Source organism: Triticum urartu, chromosome 7A, assembly GCF_056163025.1.
Source record: "Triticum urartu cultivar PI428250 chromosome 7A, HENAU_Tu73, whole genome shotgun sequence".
Classification (NCBI taxonomy): Eukaryota; Viridiplantae; Streptophyta; class Magnoliopsida; order Poales; family Poaceae; genus Triticum; species Triticum urartu.
Genome location: NC_141879.1, coordinates 740,451,519 through 740,472,557, shown reverse-complemented (window position 1 = coordinate 740,472,557; position 21,039 = coordinate 740,451,519). Strand labels below are relative to the sequence as shown.

General features: G+C 44.9%; 1 pseudogene; it reads left to right on the top strand.

Moving 5' to 3' along the window:
• The first annotated feature begins 6,247 nt into the window (after positions 1-6,247).
• On the top strand, positions 6,248-20,571 carry LOC147962580 (protein FAR1-RELATED SEQUENCE 5-like; annotated as a pseudogene).
• Positions 20,572-21,039: the final 468 nt, after the last annotated feature.

Here is a 21,039-nt window from a genome sequence, read left to right as displayed (position 1 = left end):
ACCTGGCGCCCGCTGTTCTCGTGCTCGTTTCGCGCTGTCATCGCCCCACATGTTCCGTGGCTGACGTGATGGGAATAAGCCATGCTCAGGTCCGTGGTGACCCGCGAGTGTACGCGTACGTGCCAGGTCTGTGGCGACCGGGCGTGCACAGGTGTGTGCGTGAGTGCATGTTCGTTAGAGATAGTCACGGGATAGGGGTAGACGCTAGCGATCCATGCGGGTTCCAGCCGCGCCCAGCGCGTAGGAGCGCGTCGTGAGCGCAGGCGGCGCATGCGGATCATGGGGCGTGTACGTGCGCATCGTGGGTGTGTGAGCAGCGCGTGTATAAGGTCTCCCTCGGCCTGTGTAACTTGGTGTGGTGCCTGGGAACGAGTTCGTGCTCGTGGTAGTGGCGTTCGAGCGCCGGAAACCTCCTGTGTCCACCTGTGTCTTCTTCTTCCCTTCTTCTTCTACCTCGGTCCGCTGCAGAACAAGAGAGCTGCGGAGAGGTAGGCGAGAGCTAGGGCTAGACGGCAACAACAGTTGGTATCGGAGCATCGGGTTCGGAGGAGCTCGCCGGTGATGGCGCTCGTCCCGTGCGGCGGCGTAGGACGGTGATGCCGAGCGTGCGGAGAGCGGCGGCGGCCGCGGCGGACCTGCGCGGTGGCGCAGAGGCTGCGGTGGCGCGGCGTGGCTCGGCGGAGGGAAGGCCAAGCTCCGGGACACGCCGGATCGGCCGCGTTGGTCGCGTCAGAGCGCGATCATGGCGCGAGCTGGAGACGAGCGGAGCGTGGCGAATGAGGTGCGGCGGCGAGCCGGGCGCGACCGGTGCGTGTTATGGGTGCGCACCGGACGCGTCGGGCGCGTCGGGACCGCGAGCGTGGACCGCGTCGAGGCGCTGGACCTAGTTGCGCAGATCGCGTACGTGCGCGACGGGAGCACGGACCGGGAGCGCGGCGACGTGGGGAGTGCGCGCGAAGGGCACGGCGGTCGCGGAGACGAGGAGGTCGCGAGGGACCTGCATGGTGGCGCAAAGGTCGCGACGGCTCAGCGCGATAATCGTGGAAGGTGCGCGGCACGGTGACGCGGCGTGGCGGCCCACGGGACTGTGGGCTGCAGCAGCGGGAGCGAGCGGAGGCTTGTGACGGAGACGCTGCGGAGGCGTACATGGCGACGTGACGACGACAACGACGGAAGCTGCACCAACTCCGGCGACGGCAGATCATGGCTTAGGGCGTGAATGATGGGAATAAGCCATGCTCAGGTCCATGGTGACCCGCGAGTGTACGCGTACGTGCCAGGTGTGTGGTGACCGGGCGTGCGCAGGTGTGTGCATGAGTGCATGTTCGTTAGAGATAGTCACGGGATAGGGGTAGACGCTAGCAATCCATGCGGGTTCCAACCGCGCCCAGCACGTAGGAGCGCATCGTGAGCGCAGGCGGCGCATGCGGATCGTGGGGCGTGTACGTGCGCATCGTGGGTGTGTGAGCAGCGCGTGTATAAGGTCTCCCTCGGCCTGTGTAACTTGGTGTGGTGCCTGGGAACGAGTTCGTGCTCGTGGTAGTGGCGTTCGAGCGCCGGAAACCTCCTGTGTCCACCTGTGTCTTCTTCTTCCCTTCTTCTTCTACCTCGGTCCGCTGTAGAACAAGAGAGCTGCGGAGAGGTAGGCGAGAGCTAGGGCTAGACGGCAACAACATGATGCACTACAAAATCGCATATGGATCTCCAACATCCAAGGGGCCTTGGGCCGGAGGCCACCGCCTAGTATGTCAGTATGTCGAGCTGTGGAGGCTACTGCGCATGGTGGTGCTCTCTCCGACCGTAGATGTCTTGCTCCGGCGTTGGACTGCCAACGGCGCGTACTCAGCCCGTTCATGCTACCAGGCTCTTTTCTCTGGCTCTACCACATCGCCGCATTGGAAGCTCACTTGGCGCACCTGGGCATCCCTTCGAACCCGCTTCTTCATCTGGCTAGCCAGCCTCGACCATTGCTGGATGGCTGCCAGATTAGAGCGCCATGGCCTGCCCCATCACGACGCGTGCTTGCTATGTGACCAAGCGGCCGAGACCATGCAACACTTGCTCATGCAATGCCCTTTCACGTCCTGCGTTTGGCATGACATCTTTGCTTGATGCCATGCTCCTGTTGACCTACCACACCCGAGCTCCCCCTTCCTTCTGTGGTTGGCCGAGGCCACTAGTGCTGCTCCTTCGGCCATGAGGAAGTGCCTGGCTTCCATCATCCACCCTGCCGCCTAGCACATTTGGAAGCACCGCAACTCCTGTGTCTTCGATGTTGGCCCAAACCTCGTACATGCTTGTAGACGATTACTTTCCGTCAAGAGCTATCACGCAGTTGTTGAACCGGACGAGTTCCTTCTGACCGGACGTATAGATTGCACGTATGTAGAATGTTCCGTCGAGACAAGGTAGCTGATTCCGCCTAGACCCACGTACCAAGCAACGTAGCTGCCTGCTGGATTGATCTTGAGTTAGCTAGCACATGCACGTATTGGAACTACAAGTTGCCGGCTTGTATGATCAATACGAGCTAGCTTCAACACACGAGCAACTTCTATCGAACGAAGATGATGAAGCGGACACGGTCCACACGTGGACATCGCCATGTGAGTTGAAAACGATGCACACCCCAAGGGAACAACTCAGCTACCAAGAAATGTCTTCGGTACAAAATTCGTTGATGCAGGTGTGAGGCAATTCATCGATCAAGTGGTGAGAGAGGACATTACCAACAAAATTCCACATTGGAAATGCTTCGGCGGTCCACTCCTCCATCGCACAATGCACATAGGTGGTAAGTCTGGGACTAGCCCCAGACAATACACCATGAGCTGTCACTTCACCACCATGGACACAATCTGCCGTCACTAGACCCCTCGAGTTTCGGATCATGTCTCAACCATACGCATGGCTGCCCGCATCACCAGCATTGCCGCTGCACAACACCTCTACCCACCACCACAGACTGCCTCCATTTCTCCGTGACATGTCTTAGGCGTATCTATAATTTTTCCTTTTTTCATGCTATAATTATATAATTATTGCATTGTTTTGATCAAAGTTAATTTTTTTAACCTATTAGTTCAGTGTTCTGTGCCAGTTGCTTTTTTATGTTATTCTTGCACTTTTCAGAAGATCAATTTTTCAGAGACAAAGAAATTGAAAAAAATGACGCGAAGTTTCTAGTCTAGAATGTTCCAGGAACCACCATTGTGCTGGAAGGTGGTGCTTGTGGGTCGTACATGCCCCTACTCATGGCCAAGGGCGCGAGCCAGGACCGCGTGGACCACATAGGCACCCCTCCACCACCTCTTTCTTCCGCTGGCATTTTATACCCCCGAAACCCTTCGCCATATTTATCAAGGATTTTTTTCAACCGTGGCAAACTCTCTATTCTGCCGTGATCCAATCTGGAGGCATGTTCCAGTACTCTATGGGTGGAGGAATTCATCACAATGACCATCCACAACTACCTTGCTGCCACCATGTCCATGTGTGAGTAGTCCTAGTTGTACTATGGGTCCATAGTTGTAGCTAGAAATAAACCTCTCCCTTGTTCTTCAATAAATTATCGCCTGAGCTGTCCTACATGATTGTGATTCATTTCTTGTAATCTTTGTGGTGTGTTTGTTGCAATGTGATGAATTATCACTTGATGATCAGATTTATACATGTTATTCATGGATTCGTATGAGTTCTTTCTGCTAATTTATAGACATATGTGTTCTCCAATCTATTAATGCTACGTTGAAGTGAACCATCTCGAATAGGGAGTTGTGTATGTTATGCTCATGGATGTGAGTCATGGATATTTGATTGTGTAGCATTTAATATGGATTTATTTTAAGCATGAATTCATGGATGTGAGTCGTGGATATTTGCTTGTGTGGCATTTAATAGGGATTTATTTTAAGCATGGATTCATGATCTTTCTTCTTGGGTTGCGACACAGATAAGGAGTGGATCATGTATCTTTATGTCCTTAGGGCATCTTCAACGGTGACTCACAAATTTCCTTCCGCATCCGTCCACGGACAGGGAGGCAAATCCGCGAACACGAATGCAGGAGGACGCTATCCAACGCTGTTGGTATACATTGAAACACTTTTTCAACAAACCGGATGAAATTATTGCAAACACATCGGATTTCATATAACCCGGACAAAATTCATGACATTTTGGACATATTTTAACAAAAATAGCTAAAACTATCTGCACAACCGGCTGTGTGGAACTCTATTCCCACGGCAGGATACACTACACTAATCTACGGCGGATACCTTTGTCTTTCCTCATATCCACGGCAGGATACACTACACTAATCTATCTATCTAGCTATATACCTACACTAATTTGTGACTCCCTAGAAATTCCCATAATAATTAGAATTTATGAGCCCTTAATCTGGTGGGACCAAATTATTACGGTGTAGATCGACTCAGGAAATCCTGCATTAAAAAAATCTCTTTGTATAATGCTAAAAAAAACTATTAAAAGGCCCACAAACCTTTTTGTTTGTAACTAGAATAAAATCCTAACAACATACGCAGCCCTCCATATTCCTTAATTCTCCCTATACTAATTTGTGACTCCCTAGAAATTCCCGTAATAATTAGAATTTACGAGCCCTTAATCTGGCGGGACCAAATTATTACGGTGTAGATCGACTCAGGAAATCCTGCATTAAAAAAATCTCTATGTATAATGCTAAAACAACTATTAAAAGGCCCACAAACCTTTTTGTTTGTAACTAGAATAAAATCCTAACAACTTACGCAGCCCTCCATATTCCTTAATTCTCCCTCTCCCTGTGGAAACACACGTTCCATTTTTTTGCGAATAGGAAACACACGTTCCTTTATCTCTCAGTTCTCTCATGTTCCTTTATTTATCTGTTTTCTCTCTTCCCCGTATGTTTCTCTCCACCGGCAGCCCTTCCTCTCTCCAATCTCTCTTTTTCTTGAGTAAATTGCAAAAAACCACCACAATTATGCAAATGTCATCAAACACCCACCAAAATCATGTTTTCTGGTGGGTTTTTTTTCTGAAGCATTGAAAACTTCGCCCCAATTGTGATGGTTTTTTGCAATTTACTCCCTTTTCTTGATGAAAAAGGAAACCATCATCTCTCTCCAACCTGAAGAAAACCTGTTTTGCGGCATGGATCCAATTGATCAACACCTTACTGCCTCAAATTTGAGTTTCTCATCTAGATCGGCCACACTACATTGATATCTTGCAGTATATTCTGCAGCTATTTCATGCTTTCCCCTCTATTCCGCTCCGACACAAATATCGCTGATCTCAGGTTAGCATGTTCTCCTCTTGAAAGTCAAATCATACGCTGCAGGGGCGGAGACAAGGGGGGGGGGGGGGGGGGGGGCGAGCAGGGGCTAGACCCCTGCCAATCGCTTGCCCCCCTCAACAAATTTTAGCAGGCTGTGTGATGTACATTGCTAATGGCCGTAGCTAATTGCATCATTAGCCCAATAGCCCATAAATATGTACGTGGCTGGCTATTGTTTGACCTACAGACAATCAAATCGATCCGATCGGTTGATCTATTTTCCTGGACCGCTTAGGGCATTTATCCCTGTCGCCGGCCGCCGCTCGTGCCATCAGACGTTGTGTGTGTCCTGCCGTTTATGATTGCTGCAGCAGCCATCCACTGATCGCCACGACCGCCACGACGACGCCCCTCTGTCCGCTGTCCGCATAAGATCGACTAGATGCATGCGGATCAGATCATCAGAATACAGCTAGAAGTCGCTAGCCAGATGACCAGGATTGAATATATTGGCAGCAGGTAACATTACTCACCCGTAGGTATTGATAATTATCCTGTTTTCATGAATTGTGATCTTAGTCTGGTTAATTAGCAACCATCTAGTCGATCTGAATAAGCAACCATCTTATACATTTTCAATCCACATATCGACCATTGACGACTCCCTCCCACGAATCCTGTGTCGTTCCCCCGCCGGCGACCCGGGAGGGCGCCGCCGCCGCCTAGGGGTTCCCTTCCCCTCGCCACCGCCGACGAGTGCCACCGGGAGAAGCCCTCATGGCGTTGGCAGCGATGGGGCTGCTCGTCACCTGTTCTGCGAGATGGGATGCGGGGCTCCTTCTCCTCAACAGCGCCGTAGGGCAGCAGGTCACTTCCGTTCCTAGCACCTTCCCCTGACGCCCTGCTAGCTCGACGGCGTGGCATCCCTTCCGGGGATGGAGGCTTTGGAGATGGGAGGGGATGGTGGCCCTGCGGGATGGCGGTGGTGGTGCATTTGGTGGCCAGGCTCCGCCGATGACTTTGATCGTGGAGGTGCCGGCGGCGGTGTTTGCTCAGCCTAGTGGTGGCGGCGGCCGTGCACGAGAGTTGGATTCCTTCGAACAGATCTGGGTGAAAACTTGCTTTCGGCTACTGCCAAGGCCGGCGGTGGCGGCGCTATCTGCATCGTTCCCTTCTTGAAGGGATCTCTGTGGAGAAGTTCAAGGCCACTCTCTGCTACCTCCGGGGGAAACCCTAGATCGGATGATCGGATGACGGCGGCGCTCTGGTGTCGTTCCCCCTTGGGGGCGTTTTTCTTGGAGGTACACACGTGATCGAGGGACCAGAGGACGGATTCTTTGGTGGAGCGGTGTGTCATCTCACTCATTGATGGTGGCGGGTCTCGGTGGCATGGCGCTATGGTGATTCGGTGTCCGATGCACAGAGATGGACTCGCGCAGGAGGGTGACGCGGTCTGGCGTCGTGATGATGTCAACGGCAGCTAGACCGGGCAAGGTAGATGCAACAGTACAACTCTGAAGATGGATTGATAGCAGGTGGGCTGCGGCGGCTTCATATCCGGCAGGCGTCCTGGTTGAGGAGTGCGCCGGACCGATGGGTGACCCATACCCGGCAGCCGATTTGACCATTGGATAATTTTAAACAAGTAAAATTACTACATACTAAATCGTTGATAGATTACTATGGTTGATCATAAATCTTCTAGTGTCAGCCACGACAACCGAAAAACTTTTTCGCCTAGTCAAGACACGTTTTTGATACAAAATGATTTTCTTTGACATTGCAAGATTGTCTATAATGGCAAGGAACACACCGAAGTTCACATTATCAATTTGTTCAATGCTCATGGTTGTAGAGCTCAATTTAAGTTAATAGAAATTGACCATTCTTTTGTAGTTCCAAACAAATATTTTATGATTTGTCATCAAAGCTACGGTGAGACTTAAAACATTGTGATATTCTATGACTGTTGTGAACGTTGGCTTTTCGCCCCCCTCATGTCCAAATCCTGGCTCCGCCCCTGGCTTTGATCTAGAACATCTGACACATAGATGGCTACTTATAGGTTTTCCATACATGGATGCATTGATGTGATCCTCCTGTTGGTTCTAAACCGTTGAATCATACCAAGATTTGTTAGGGGCCGCCGATCCAATCTCCCCATCAACGTCTAACACGTCTACCACTCTCCGGGATGTCTATGGTTGATGAAGAAGGATTCCAAATTCTGACCGATGTCTTGGTGGCACAGTCTGACCTCGCCGATGCAACAGGCAGAGTTCTTTCCAGCGATCATGCACATATGGAAGCTAATTCGACTACTTTGTGAACTGACCGGATGCGGAAACAGGCAAGTACATGGCAGCTAGCTGATTGATTCACGTACTGTGCATGCATGTACATATATTGTTATTTGTCTTCGGCCATAGATAGATTCTGGCATTATGTATTTTCGGGTGTGTTATTGCAGGTTGATTAATTTGTTTTTCACAAGCTAGCTGTATACTTGGAGATCGATTCAGGCAACATCGCAACAGGGAGCAAATGGAGCCAGTTTTTACATATCTCTTTGACCAGAAAGTACGTCGCAACTCGACGGATCATCTCAGTTAAAGAAGAGCCCAGTCCGGAGCAACACGTGAATCAATTTATAAGCATTCAACGGATACGTATTTGCATTTGGGGAGATCCAAGAGTACATGCTCCAACACTTTAAGCAAACAGCACAAGTGCTCTGTACTGCTCCTCTCCAATTCTACCCAAGTGTGCACTTCTTTCTCCCTGTTTGCATAAGTTTTTCTTATTCTGACTTCTTATGGTTCTTAAATTATACCATGTTGTGGTTGTGGTTGTGGTAGTTGTTTGTTCGCTAGAAGGTTGGAATAGGCCTTTCTGTCATCAGTAATATGAATTGATTATTATCAATCTTACTGACAAAAAGATTATTCCCCTTTGGTGACATGGAAGAAAACTGGGAGTGTAATGTGTGAGATGAGAGGCAATGATATGGCTCTTTATCATGTTGTGCCTGTCGCAACCATGTGTTAAAAAAAATTAAGTTCAAGTATTTTATTCTTTTCCTGATTTATACTTGAATCCATCACAACTTTACCATTGGATTCGGATTAGCCAAGCATCTTCTATCAAATTATTTTCTAGCGATTTTCTGTACCATTTTTGAATCATGTTGTGAGAGTATGCATGCAGTTTGTATTGCTTATAGTAACAGGAAAACCAAGATTTGATTCAATTTTCGTACTCCTTACCTTTTGATTTGTGCCTTGAATAATCTTCAAAATTCATGTTCCTTTGATCTGTTATATAAAAATTTTACTTTCTTCGTTTTCTGCAATTTAGGTAAAAAACAATGCCGTGCGATTATATCTATATAAAAAAGAGTCCGGTAGCTTCAAAAAAGAAAAAGAGTTCCATACGATCCCCGTGAAGACGTGAGGTATCCCAACCCTGCATCCTTCCTTCGTAAAGCCCTCGGGTTCTCCGATTCGTGGCGTGGGTCTAGCCGCCGCTTTTCTCCTCTTTCCACCGCAGCACCGTTAGGCTCTTCATCAAAGCAGGATTTGTTTACCCTATGTCCATGCGCTGGCATACACATCACACATCAGGATGCATCCATCCATCGAGGAAGTAAGATTTACTTTAGCCTCCATACTCCACGCCATGGATTCACCATTGCTGCACCGATGGATTCTCCATCAAAGCAAGATTGTATAGTTGAGCAGTAACCATATACATGTCTCAACCCCAATGGAGACAGTTTAGTGCAGCCGCCTAGCTGACTTGAGCATATATTGTTGCCCTTGGTGATTACTACCCGACGAGGATCGAGCTAGGCCTACTACTACTTGCCGTCTACACAACTTGCACAGGTATACAATATTAGTTGATGGCCGATGCTTCAAACCACTCTAAGAATGATCACATTGCTCGACAATGCAGACCATTTTTTTTTCCGCATCTACTGACTATTCCTCTATTTGGTTCTCTCCATTTTACCATTTATTCGCTTTGACATCACTTATGCAGATGAATTGGACCAGTCTGCGCAGCTTATCCAATAACTTTAGATACAAGAATATGGCGAATTGTTACTGATTACTAAAAGGTAAGGAAATATTAAAGCAATGATTACATTGTTTACACATTTACCGTTGCATTATCATCCCCATGTCGACATGCCTAAGCATACTTAGAAGCGACATGATAGTACTAAATTTATATACAACACTGGACGTTTAGTTGAGCAGTAGCCGTTAGATTTTAAGATGTGCTCTTACCTTTTCAGTTTCTTGGAACAATGATGTGATATGCTTCCACTGGATTTTATCCGATGCAAACATATAGATACACACACTCATAAGTCAGGAGCAGATCCTTCCGCCATGAGATTGATTTCTATTTATAGTGGATGCATATATTACCTCCTTAATAAGTTGCTCAAATAAACCGGATGATAGTCTAACTTATAGAATATAATAATTTTCCATATGTGAGTTGAATTTAACATATCCCTAGCTTTGTTATGATACCATTGGACTATCATGACTGCTAAGGGAATCAGCTCACATGGTTCTTAGGTGACGGGTTATATATAAACAGGTACATGGCAATGTCTATGTGCTGGACAGAGAAATGAACTCCCTGCCGAAGCTATGTTATCTGATGCTAAGTCTAGCATGTTGGCAAACACTTGCAACGAGTTTGGTCGAATTATTATTTGTTTTTTTATTTTCTTGCTAATTTGTAGTAGCCTACATTTATCATTCTTTTGTTCTCATTTAAATAAAATTTTACTTTTTGATTATAAAACCGCAACTATGTTTATCCACATACTACAAATTAAAAATTGTTCCTTTGGCTTCTATTCAATTCCATGGTTGGGTGTACTGAAACATTAATGCATCGATAATATTTTGTCAATTAATCTGACCATAGGTATTTTAGTTTGTGCCACATACTAATTCATTGTGGGTTCTTATCTATGGTGTACTATTTTGTTAGAAGATGGTTTGTAATTTTGTTGCATTGTTAATGGTACACACTTATTCCATTTTCTTTTTAGAGATTGCCCTTTCAAATGTTTTTTGGACATATGATTGATTTTTATAAGTACCATTTGAGAATATTTTACTCTATGATAAGAACCAGTCAAATTGTTTGAGTTTCGAAGTATCTTGCGAGTATAATTACCTAACATAGTTCCAAATATAATTTAAGTGTTTTAAAAATGTTCCATGGGCTATGAACATCTGGATGCTATGGGTGCATAGTTGTCTTATGAGTTTCGTTGTATAAGCTAATGTACTTATCCTAGATAACAAATTTCAGACATTTGGTTATATGTTAAGCAATTTGTTCTATTATTTCATTATTAATATTTAATAGGTGAATTTCAGGAATTTACATATTTTAATATGTATATCTATGTGTATCGGATAACCTATTAATATCTTCATGTGTTCTCAAAATGACTAGCCCGTGCAGATGCACGGGTCGACGACTAGTCTACACTAATCCACACAGGATACACTACACTAATCTACGGCGGATACATTTAAAATAACAGATTTTAAGAAAAAATATATTTAAAATAACAATTTAAACAGATACTTAAAACTGTTATTTTAAGTTTTTAACATAACTAATAAATAAAAAAGGGATAAATATGAAACCGGTAAATGTTTATAAAAGCATTTAACAAATATTTAAAGGAAAAAAGAATGTAAAAACTTAATTTAAAACCATTATGTATTGCAAGCAATATTTCAATTTTTTCAAATGGTTTCAAAAAGTAATAATAAAGTTTAATAAATAAAAAAGTGAATAAATGAAAAAGAGAACAAAACGAAAGAAATTGAAAGGAAAAAGAACTCTCAGGCCTTGGCCCTACTAGGTGATGACATCGCTCTCATCAGACGCCAGTTGGGCCAGTTCAACCTCTCAAGGATTTGAAAAAAGATAATCGATTCAAAAAATGTCCCTTCAAAATGTTTTCACAAATTCAGAAAATGTCACCTTTTTTTAAAAAAATCACAAATTTAAAAAATGTTTGGGGAGTTTCACATAGTGTTTGTGGATTAAAAAATCCTATTTTCAAAAACAATTCTACACTTATACAAAAAATGTTCTGGGAAAAAAATTTGGTTTCAAATTTTTGTTCTTGTTTTTATTTTTTTTTAAGTTTTTAAAAAATGTTCACATTGAATGTTTGATGATCAGAACTGAACTAAATATGATGCTTACGTATTTTGCTTTGAGGATCAGTGCTTTGGTAGTGAACATGATAATACAGACTTGTGTTTTTGTCACACATTCCGGGTGGGTTTATTTATTTTTTGTTGAGAAAATGATCTAGCTACAATGGCAGATGGAAATTAAATGGTACAATGTTAGTAGTTTTTCTTTTACCCTGGGAAGAAAACAACGACCGGCAGAGATATAATAGAAATATTTGACTCTTACTCAGATGTTGCTGGAGTTAATTGAGTTGGACCTGCTGATGATGAAATGATGCACTAAAAATATAGAAGTAATAGGTAACTTGCTGCAGGTGAGAGTAAGATGCACCATGTAGCAGTGTTGACTCTGTTGGAACACGCGGTACGCTACGCTAGCACCAAATAAAATTTTCTACCGCGCACCCAAGATCATGCTGCTGGAAATAGATCACGGGAACGGGTTTACCACTAGACGCGCAGTCACCGCAGCGGAAGTAGAGTTGGCGATGCGTGTAGCCGATCTCCCGCGAACAGCGCAGACCCGTGAACGGTGATCTCCCGCGAACAGCACCTCGTGGTTCCCTCGAACGGTTCTTCCAAGCACCGCAGATGCGATGCCTCCAAGGTATCCACACGTACGGGGAGCCGCGTCGAGCGGCGGACTGCTAGGTCCGGTCGCGTGGCATGGGCGTGGGGAGTGGCGGTGGCTAACCAGGGTTCAATTGGATCAACCCTGAGTGGTGTGCCCACTCCCCTTTATATAGACCTCCGAGGTGGGCTCAACACTTGAGCCCACTAGGAGTGCACATCCATTTTCCACTCGGATCCAATCCGAATGGGCTGCAGCCCCTTAAGTGTGCGACCCTATAGGTTCAAGTACACATGGACACGACCAGAGTCGATAGTTGGTAGCGGCTCCTAGCAGAACGTGCCAACTCCCATGTGGGCGTAAAGTCGTTTGACGAACCTCAACAATGTGGCATATGCAACATTCCTTTTGCCTCACGATATTTGTTGTCGAGCTCAAGGCGAGTACTTGTCACCCTTGTGATAGCTCGACCTCTCTTCTCGAAACCATGATACAAATTCCCGAACTGGGTTAACACTTAAACCAAGTCGCATGGCCATGCTTTCCGAATCTGATCACTCAAGAGGGCCCAGAGAATATCTCTCCAAATAGGAGGGGAAAATCCCATCTTGGTCAACCATGTCTCGCGGCATGTCTCACGACTCACCCGAAAGCTACCTTTATAACTACCCATTTACGGAGTAGCGTTTGATAGACCCTAAGTGAGTCGATCCTCATCCCGAGAACATGCGAGGACCTCAGGTCTAGGACGTGGCATAAACATTGCACTTCAGACTAACAGATGACTATATCTCGCTGCGTCTCAAAGTGGGTATGTTCGGCTCAGTGATCTCCATCCCCGAGCCCATACTATCGGTTTAGCATCTCCATGCACATGACTTGTGAAACATAGTCATCAACCGAGTCGTATACTAGTCATGGATATGTGTCTGCACAACCTTAGTCCTTCAGAAGCTACCGCATCTTGCTTGGAGCTCCTCCAGCTCACTACTCCTCCGTTCATAATGAACACAAACCCAGATTGCGATCGACTATCATCCCTATCTGTTTGGAAACTAGCATCGGTGTAACTCTTTACAACGAGCTCATCCTCACCTCCATAAACCAGGAACATATCCTTAGTCCTTCTCAAGTACTTAAGGATATTCTTAACCGTTGTCCAGTGACTCTCACCTGGATCAGCCTGGTATCTGCCCACCACGCTAAGAGCAAAACTAACATCGGGACGAGTACATACCATAGCATACATGATGGACCCAACAGCCGAAGCATACGGAATCCCATCCATGCGTCTTCGCTCATGAGGAGTCGTAGGACTCTGAGTCTTGCTAAGACTAATGCCATGTGACATGGGCAAGAAACCTTTCTTGGCATCTTGCATGTTGAACCGCTTCAACACCTTGTCAATATACGCACTCTGGCTTAATCCAATAAGCCTTCTCAATCTATCTCTATAGATCTTGATTCCCAAAATGTAAGCTGCTTCTCCCAAGTCCTTCATAGAAAAACTATTTTTCAATGAGTCCTTCACAGATTCAAGCATTTGAACATCATTTCCAATCAATAATATGTCATCCACATATAAGATCAGAAATGCAACTGAGCTCCCACTGACCTTCTTGAATACACAATGATCACAGTCATTCTTGATGAAGCCAAGCTCTTTGACAGCTTCATTAAAACGAATGTTCCAATTCCGAGATGCTTGCCTTAATCCATAAATGGATCCGCTAAAAGTCATGGGATATGACAGAGTGGAGCCTGGAGAGGCCATGGTGTTGCTGCTGCGCTATCGCTTTGGGCAGACTGCCACTGCTGCCCCCGTAACCGCAGCCGCCGCCAGCGATGCAATTTTTTTTCCTTTTTTTGACCGGCCGAGAACTGAGAAAGATAGGATTTGAGAGAGCAATTTCTAGAGTAGTTTTTTTATAGAGTGGGGTTGGGAACTGGTGGATGCTTTAGAAAGGTTTCAGTACTGGTAAAACAAAGCAAACCCCCTTAGATCCACATAACCCTACCCGTAAATCGTCACAAAGCAGTAAAGAAGTCAAAAACTGACAAAAAGGCTAGCGTGCATTTGTTGGCTTGGTGTCGTTGACCATCTCTGTTTCCACCCCTTGCGAGTGATGCTTTTTGTGCAAATCAGTGTGGATCTAGGGAGATCTGAGGGAGGTAGCACCTGGTAGGGAGAGGAAAAGTTGGTGCATTTTTGGCGTACGACGACCCCAGCACCAGCCCCATCGCGAACCAGACCCCGCACAGGGTGTAGTCATCGACTGCACGATCACATGCACATAGGAATACACTGGCCTGCCGAATGCGTAGGGCCAGAGATATGGCACCAGCGTCGCGCTAGCAAGGAGCAGGAGGATAGTGCATCAAGTGAGTCGTACGCCCAATTAGGAGGCGTGGTGGAGGACTCCATTCTACATGGAGCGGAACCTGGTGTGGCTTGGACAGAGGTTGGCGGTGGCAGTGGCTCGAATGAGAGCGCAAGGAGGACGGACAACAAAGAGTCTGCGCCGGTGATTCCGAGTAGTCTGTGTTGAGCGCCAAGGAGATGTCGTCTGTATCCATCGGTGGCAGCCTGAATAAACATGTGTCGTTCTAACAAAATCACTGAGTGGAGAAAACAGGAAAAGAAAAAAGAGGAAGCTAATTTGAACTCTGTTTTTTTACCAAGCTTCTCGGATGTCATCTCGGCGTGAAAAATTACACAAACCTCCAAGGGTCTCTTGTCTTCTATGTGTAAGAATCTCTTTTTATTTGTATTTTTATTTTCAAAAATACTTTTCATATGGAAATAATGTTAACAGGAAGATTCTCGAATGTCATCTCAGCGTGAACATTTACACAAACTAGAAGGGTCTCTTCTCCACTAAAGTAGCTAGGTTAGAAGCAAATGGTCAAAGGGCTGCCAAGTATTGATCACTTGGATCAAGTGTGCAATGGATAACTCGCTGGGAAGCAACGTGAGCAAAGTTTTCGTGGGAGGCAAAGTATAGAGCCTCCAAAGTTCTTGAGCTAGTGCATGGAGATCTTTGTGATCCTATTACCCCGGCTACCCCTGTTGGTCACTACTAGGAAAAGGGCTACTAGTGGCGCACCGGTTTTGCCTACTAATGGCGCACTACTGGTGCGCCACTAGTACCACACCACTAGTATTTTTTACTAATGGCACACCACTGGTGCGCCATTAGTATCTGGTATACTAATGGCGCACCAGCCGTGCGCCATTAGTATAGAACACCATGCGCCATTAGTATGTGAGAGAGTCCTGGATTAGGGGGTGTTCGGGTAGCCGGACTATACCTTCGGCCGGACTCCAAGACTATGAAGATACAAGATTGAAGACTACGTCCCGTGTCCGGATGGGACTTTCCTTGGCATGGAAGGCACGCTTGGCGATGCGGATATTCAAGATCTCCTACCATTGTAACCGACTCTATGTAACCCTAACCCTATCCGGTGTCTATATAAACCGGAGGGTTGTAGTCCGTAGGCAATCAACTCCATATACAACAATCATACCATAGGCTAGGCTCGGTGTCGAGGTGTTGGGTCAGGCTCGGGGTCGGGGTCGGGGTCGATCGGGGTCGGGGTGCCGGGTCGGGGTCGGGGTGCCGGGTCGGGGTCGGGGTGCCGGGTCAGGGTCGGGGTGCCGTGTCGGTGTCGGGGTCGGGTGTCGGGGTCAGGCTCGGGGTCGGGGTGTCGGGGTCGGGGTCGGGGTCGATCGGGGTGCCGGGGTCGGGGTCTCGGGGTCGGGGTGTCGTGTCGGGGTGCCGGGTCGGGGTTGGGGTGCCGGGTCGGGTCGGGTTTTTTTCCTCTTTTTTCCTTTTCTTCTTCTTCCTCTTCTTCCTTTTCTTCCCTTTCTTCCTTTTTTTCCTTCTTCTTCTTCTTCTTCTTCTTCTTCTTCTTCTTCTTCCTCCTCCTTTCCTTTTTCCTCTTCTTCTTCTCCTCCTCTCCTATTTTTTCTTCTTCTTCTTCCTCTTCTTCTTTTTTCTTCTCCTCCTCTTCTTCTTCTTCCTTTCCTTTTTCCTCTTCTTCTTCTTCTCCTCCTCTCCTCTTTTTTTCTTCTTCTTCTTTACTAAAACTAAACCTAAACCTAAACCTAAATCTAAAACTAAAACTAAATCTAAACTAAACATAAACCTAAAACTAAAAAAACAGAAAAAAGGAAAAAACTAAATCTAAACATAATACTAAACTAAAACTAAACCTAAACCTAAAACTAAACCTAAAACTAAAACTAAAACTAAATCTAAACTAAACATAAACCTAAAACTAAAAAAACAGAAAAAAAAAAGAAAAAAAAGAGGAGGAGAGCTCACCTGGGGCAGGGCCGGTGGAGGAGGGGGGCGGGGCGGCCTGGGGCGGCGGCGCCGGGCGGCAGTGGTAAGCATTCTGTTCCTTCTTTTTTGTGTGAAATCTGAAATGTAGCAGTTTATTTCTGATTGCTCCATTCCTAATCCTCCTATCATCTTGCTACTTTAGCGTGAGGTTATGCTACATGATTTGCATATTATGTCCTCCCCCTCATGGCATCTATACCACGTGGCAGGATATTCCTTTTTTTGTTTTGAGGGAATCGTAGCAGGCTGCTGATAGCTCCATTAGTAATCCTCCTATTATCTGGCAACTTGACCATAAGGTTGTGCTACATGATTTGCTCATTATTTTTTGCAACGCCTCCTGTAGTTCTGTTCAGAGATGGATGAAATCTCGAATTATTTTTCATCCCATGGATGCATGTTTATTGATTTATTTTTTTGGCTTTTTGTCAAATTATGTTGTCTCATCATTTCTTATATCAGAACAATGAAGCATATATGATTGGACGTATATGATTAAGGTACAGGAAACAGTAGGATGTCTTATACAAATAAGTTAATTTTAACAAGCACGCATAAGATAGAAATAAGGAAGATGATCACATTAGATTATCGAGCCATTCTTGAGTAGTACATATTGCTTTCCTAACTCTATGGGGTAACGCCATATATAATTCGTGTTTAAAAGTTTCCTTCCAATTACCCAAAAGCCAATGTGCCTCACCATCATGCCTCTGATCTTACCAAAATATGAAGTGTCCATTTGGTTTCCATTTTTTCCCCAAAGTTTGTTCCTTATTTCAATTTCTGTTAAGACTGTCAAGGGCAACCCATGTACAAAAGAACAAATAGTTTAGAACCCAGTAATTAAGCATGAAGCGCTAACGACATGTTCTCACAAAAAACATTAAATACCCCGTGCTAATTGTAAACCCAATAATTAAGCTAGCTGCATGGATAATTTGATTTTCTCATTATATATTTTACCAATTATAAATCATATTTATCATGCATGAAAAAAGATACATATATTAAATAAATAGTTTACAATTATATAAGGCAACATATTTGGTGAATCCTACCTAGTTCGTGTGTCCGTGTAGCCATTCCGTTTCAACCCCACGATCTAAATCATGAGCATCATGTGCAGCCTAGGAACTAACTACATTTACATGCCCGCTTTGTAACTTGACAACCATCTTAATTCACAGAAAACCCCCCAAAGTTTTTTAACCAGGAGCGCCCCGACTGCCTCTGTTCGTCTTGCGCCGCCGCCGCCACCGTCGTCGTGTGCCTCCGATTTCTGTCGACTCGATCCCAACGTCGTCCGGCACCGACGAGAGGCAGGTAGCGTCCCAGTCTTATACGTGCTCGTCTGATCCCACCCACGTTAACAATCGGCAAACGCCCTATGCATCAGTCTGCTCTGCTCTGCATGTACTTCTCGATCTAGACTTATCTCCCCTATAACTGGTAATACTTTGCTGCAGCGTCAACTACCGATGAGCAATTAGTAAGTACAACGATGTCATTTGCAATCAGCGACATGGAGAGCATCAAAAGTTTAAGGTAAAACTACACACAGATCAAGTCCTTGTGCATACACGTGTGAGTGTACGTAGGTTTAAAGACTAATCATGTGGCCATGTGTGCAGCAGTATGGATCCAATAAATAGCGTTCAAATGCATATGAGACATGGAGGATTTAGTACACCCCAAAAGAACACTGATGTACCCCTCTTTGTAAGTTCAGTTTGCAGTAACAACTGAAACTATGCATGAAGTTCTTATTCCGGTTTACTCTTGACATTGCAGTCTTCATCTTTTACACCTGAATGTGATGAGCACTTGAAGCCTAAAGTGGGTATGACATTTGAAGGACTCGAGGCAGTAGAGAAGTTCTACAAGGCATATGCACATGAATCAGGTTTTGGTGTTCGAATCGGACAACAGAAAAAGATTGATAATAAGGTGGTCTGGACTAAGCGTTTCATGTGTAATAGGGAAGGATTCAAGTCAAAAGATAGTAACGAGACAGATGACCCCTTGAAGAAAAGGCGTAAGCAAACAAATACGTGATGCGGTTGTGATGCCCATATCTTTGTTAGACTTTGTGGGGACAACACCTACAAGATAGACTCATGGGTTGAGCACCATGTTCATGGTCTTGTATCACCTAATAAGCGGCATTTGATCAGATCGAATCGTACAGTTAGTGAGAGGGCAAAGAATAGTTTATACACATGTCATAAGGCAAGCATTGGAACCTCTCAGGCATATAGGCTCCTGCAAGTTAGCGAGGGCGGAATTCCGAATGTTGGCTGCTCAAAGAGGGACTTGTAGAATTACTACCAAGCACTCAGGTATAAAATCAGAGATGCAGATGCTCAAATGTTTGTGGCCCAATTAGCTAGAAAGCATGAAGTGAATTCAGCATTTTTCTATGATTTTGACGTGAATGATGAGGGGAAGCTATTGCGTGTGTTCTGGGCGGATGCCACAGGCAGGAAGAACTATAGTCACTTTGGTGATGTCATATCCTTTGATTCTACATATACCACTAATCAGTACAACATGATATTTGCACCATTTACCGGGGTTAATCATCACTTACAAAGTGTATTTTTTTGCTGCTGCATTCTTATCAAATGAGAAGGATGAGTCATACATTTGGTTATTTGAGACCTTCTTAAAAGCAATGGGAGGGATAGCACCTAAACTCATCATAACCGATGAAGCCACTAGCATCAAGAATGGTATTGACGAAGTTCTTCCAACCACCGTTCATAGGCTGTGCATGTGGCATATAACGGAAAAGGTTCCAGAAAAAGTTGGACCTATGATTAGAGAAGATTCTGAATTTTGGACGAGATTGAACTCATGTGTTTGGGGTTCGGAAACTTCAATAGAGTTTGAGTCACAGTGGAATTCCATCATTAAAGATTTTGGATTGGAGGAAAATGAGTGGTTGAGTAAAAGGTTTAGCATTCGACATAAATGGATACCGGCCTACTTTATGGATATATCTCTAGCGGGCATTCTCTGAACCACTTCAAGATCAGAAAGTGCAAATTCCTTTTTTAACCGCTTCATTCATCGAAGGCTTGCTTTTGTTGAGTTTTGGCTTAGGTTTGACACAGCTTTAGAATGCCAGCGTGAGGAAGAATTAATGGCAGACAACAGAAGCATACATACCACCCCGCAACTATTTACGCCATGGACAATGGAGAAACAGGGTAGTGAGGTATTCACATATGAGGTGTTCGAGAAATTTCAGCTACAGGTTATTGCTGCTAGAGACCATTGTTGTGTTCAGAGTATTACACAAGGTGTGGGGGTACAAAATGTGACCCTGAGAGGTCAATCTGGTAAGATTAGGGAGGTTTGCTATGACATTGGAAGCATGACAGCAAATTGTTCGTGCAAATTATTTGAGTCACTCGGTATTCCATGTCGCCATATTATCCAAGTATTGAGGATTGAAAACCAAAATGAGCTTCCTAGCTACTACATTATGTAAGATGGCAGAAAAGGTGCAAAAGGTAAAAATAATAATGCATGACAACCAATTTCTTATTGTTATTCCAAAATCATATGACTAACAACATTCTTTTGTTTTGCAGGGAGAATGTTTATGATGAACATGGGAACCTACTAGAAGAAAAACCCATGGATTCACTTGATGCGGCCACAAGAAAGAAGATTTCAGGTGTATGAGATAAGATGGAAGAGCTTATTCAAAAGGCGAAACATTCAGATGAAGCATTGGACTTCTTAACATCAAGTGTGATGAACATTGAGGCACCTTTGGACCAAATGATCCCTGCAGCCACCCAAAGCACAAGGCAAGAGGAATATGAGGCTTTTATTGGTTGTAATATTCCCACTGAAGTTCATATACATCCGCCGACTGATGTCCGTACCATGGGGAGATGCAAAAGAATAAAGCGAGGAAAGGAGATCAAGGAGGGGGGTCAAAAAAATAAGGACAAAGAAGGCAAGGCAAAGGTCGCACGCTTGTGTAAGACGTGCAAGCAAATGGTATTTCATGATAGTCGTAATTGTCCAAGCAAAAAAGAGAAAGGGAGTGTGACTGTGCAAGATATGCAGCCAAATTGTGCTTCCTGATATGGTCCAAGCAAAAAATGATTTTATCTATGTTATCATGTACACTCTGATGTACTGAATTATGTAATCGATGCGAATTTGTGTCGTGTCAAATTATAGTTGACTTGATTTCTGAGAGGTTTTGATGCTTGTCAAATTGCTACAGAGTATCAGACATATTTATCAATTTTAGACACTTTTACCAGCTATGCAAGCATGATTAAATTTCTTTTTAATATTAAAACTTGTACTGTGTGGCAATACTGCATGTTTATTTCCTCCCTTATTTTTTGATCAGACTTGCATTCCAGTAGCACATTGTGAAGTTTGTAGATGTTCAGAAACCGGACATAGCCATCCCTAGGCCACTTCTGTACTTCAAAAGCTTTACTGAAAAGCTTATGCTTTGAGCACATAACTGAATTAGTCAGTAGCCTTCTTGGCAACAGCAAAGAGGACATTTTTTTTTACAAAATGCCAAGCAAACTA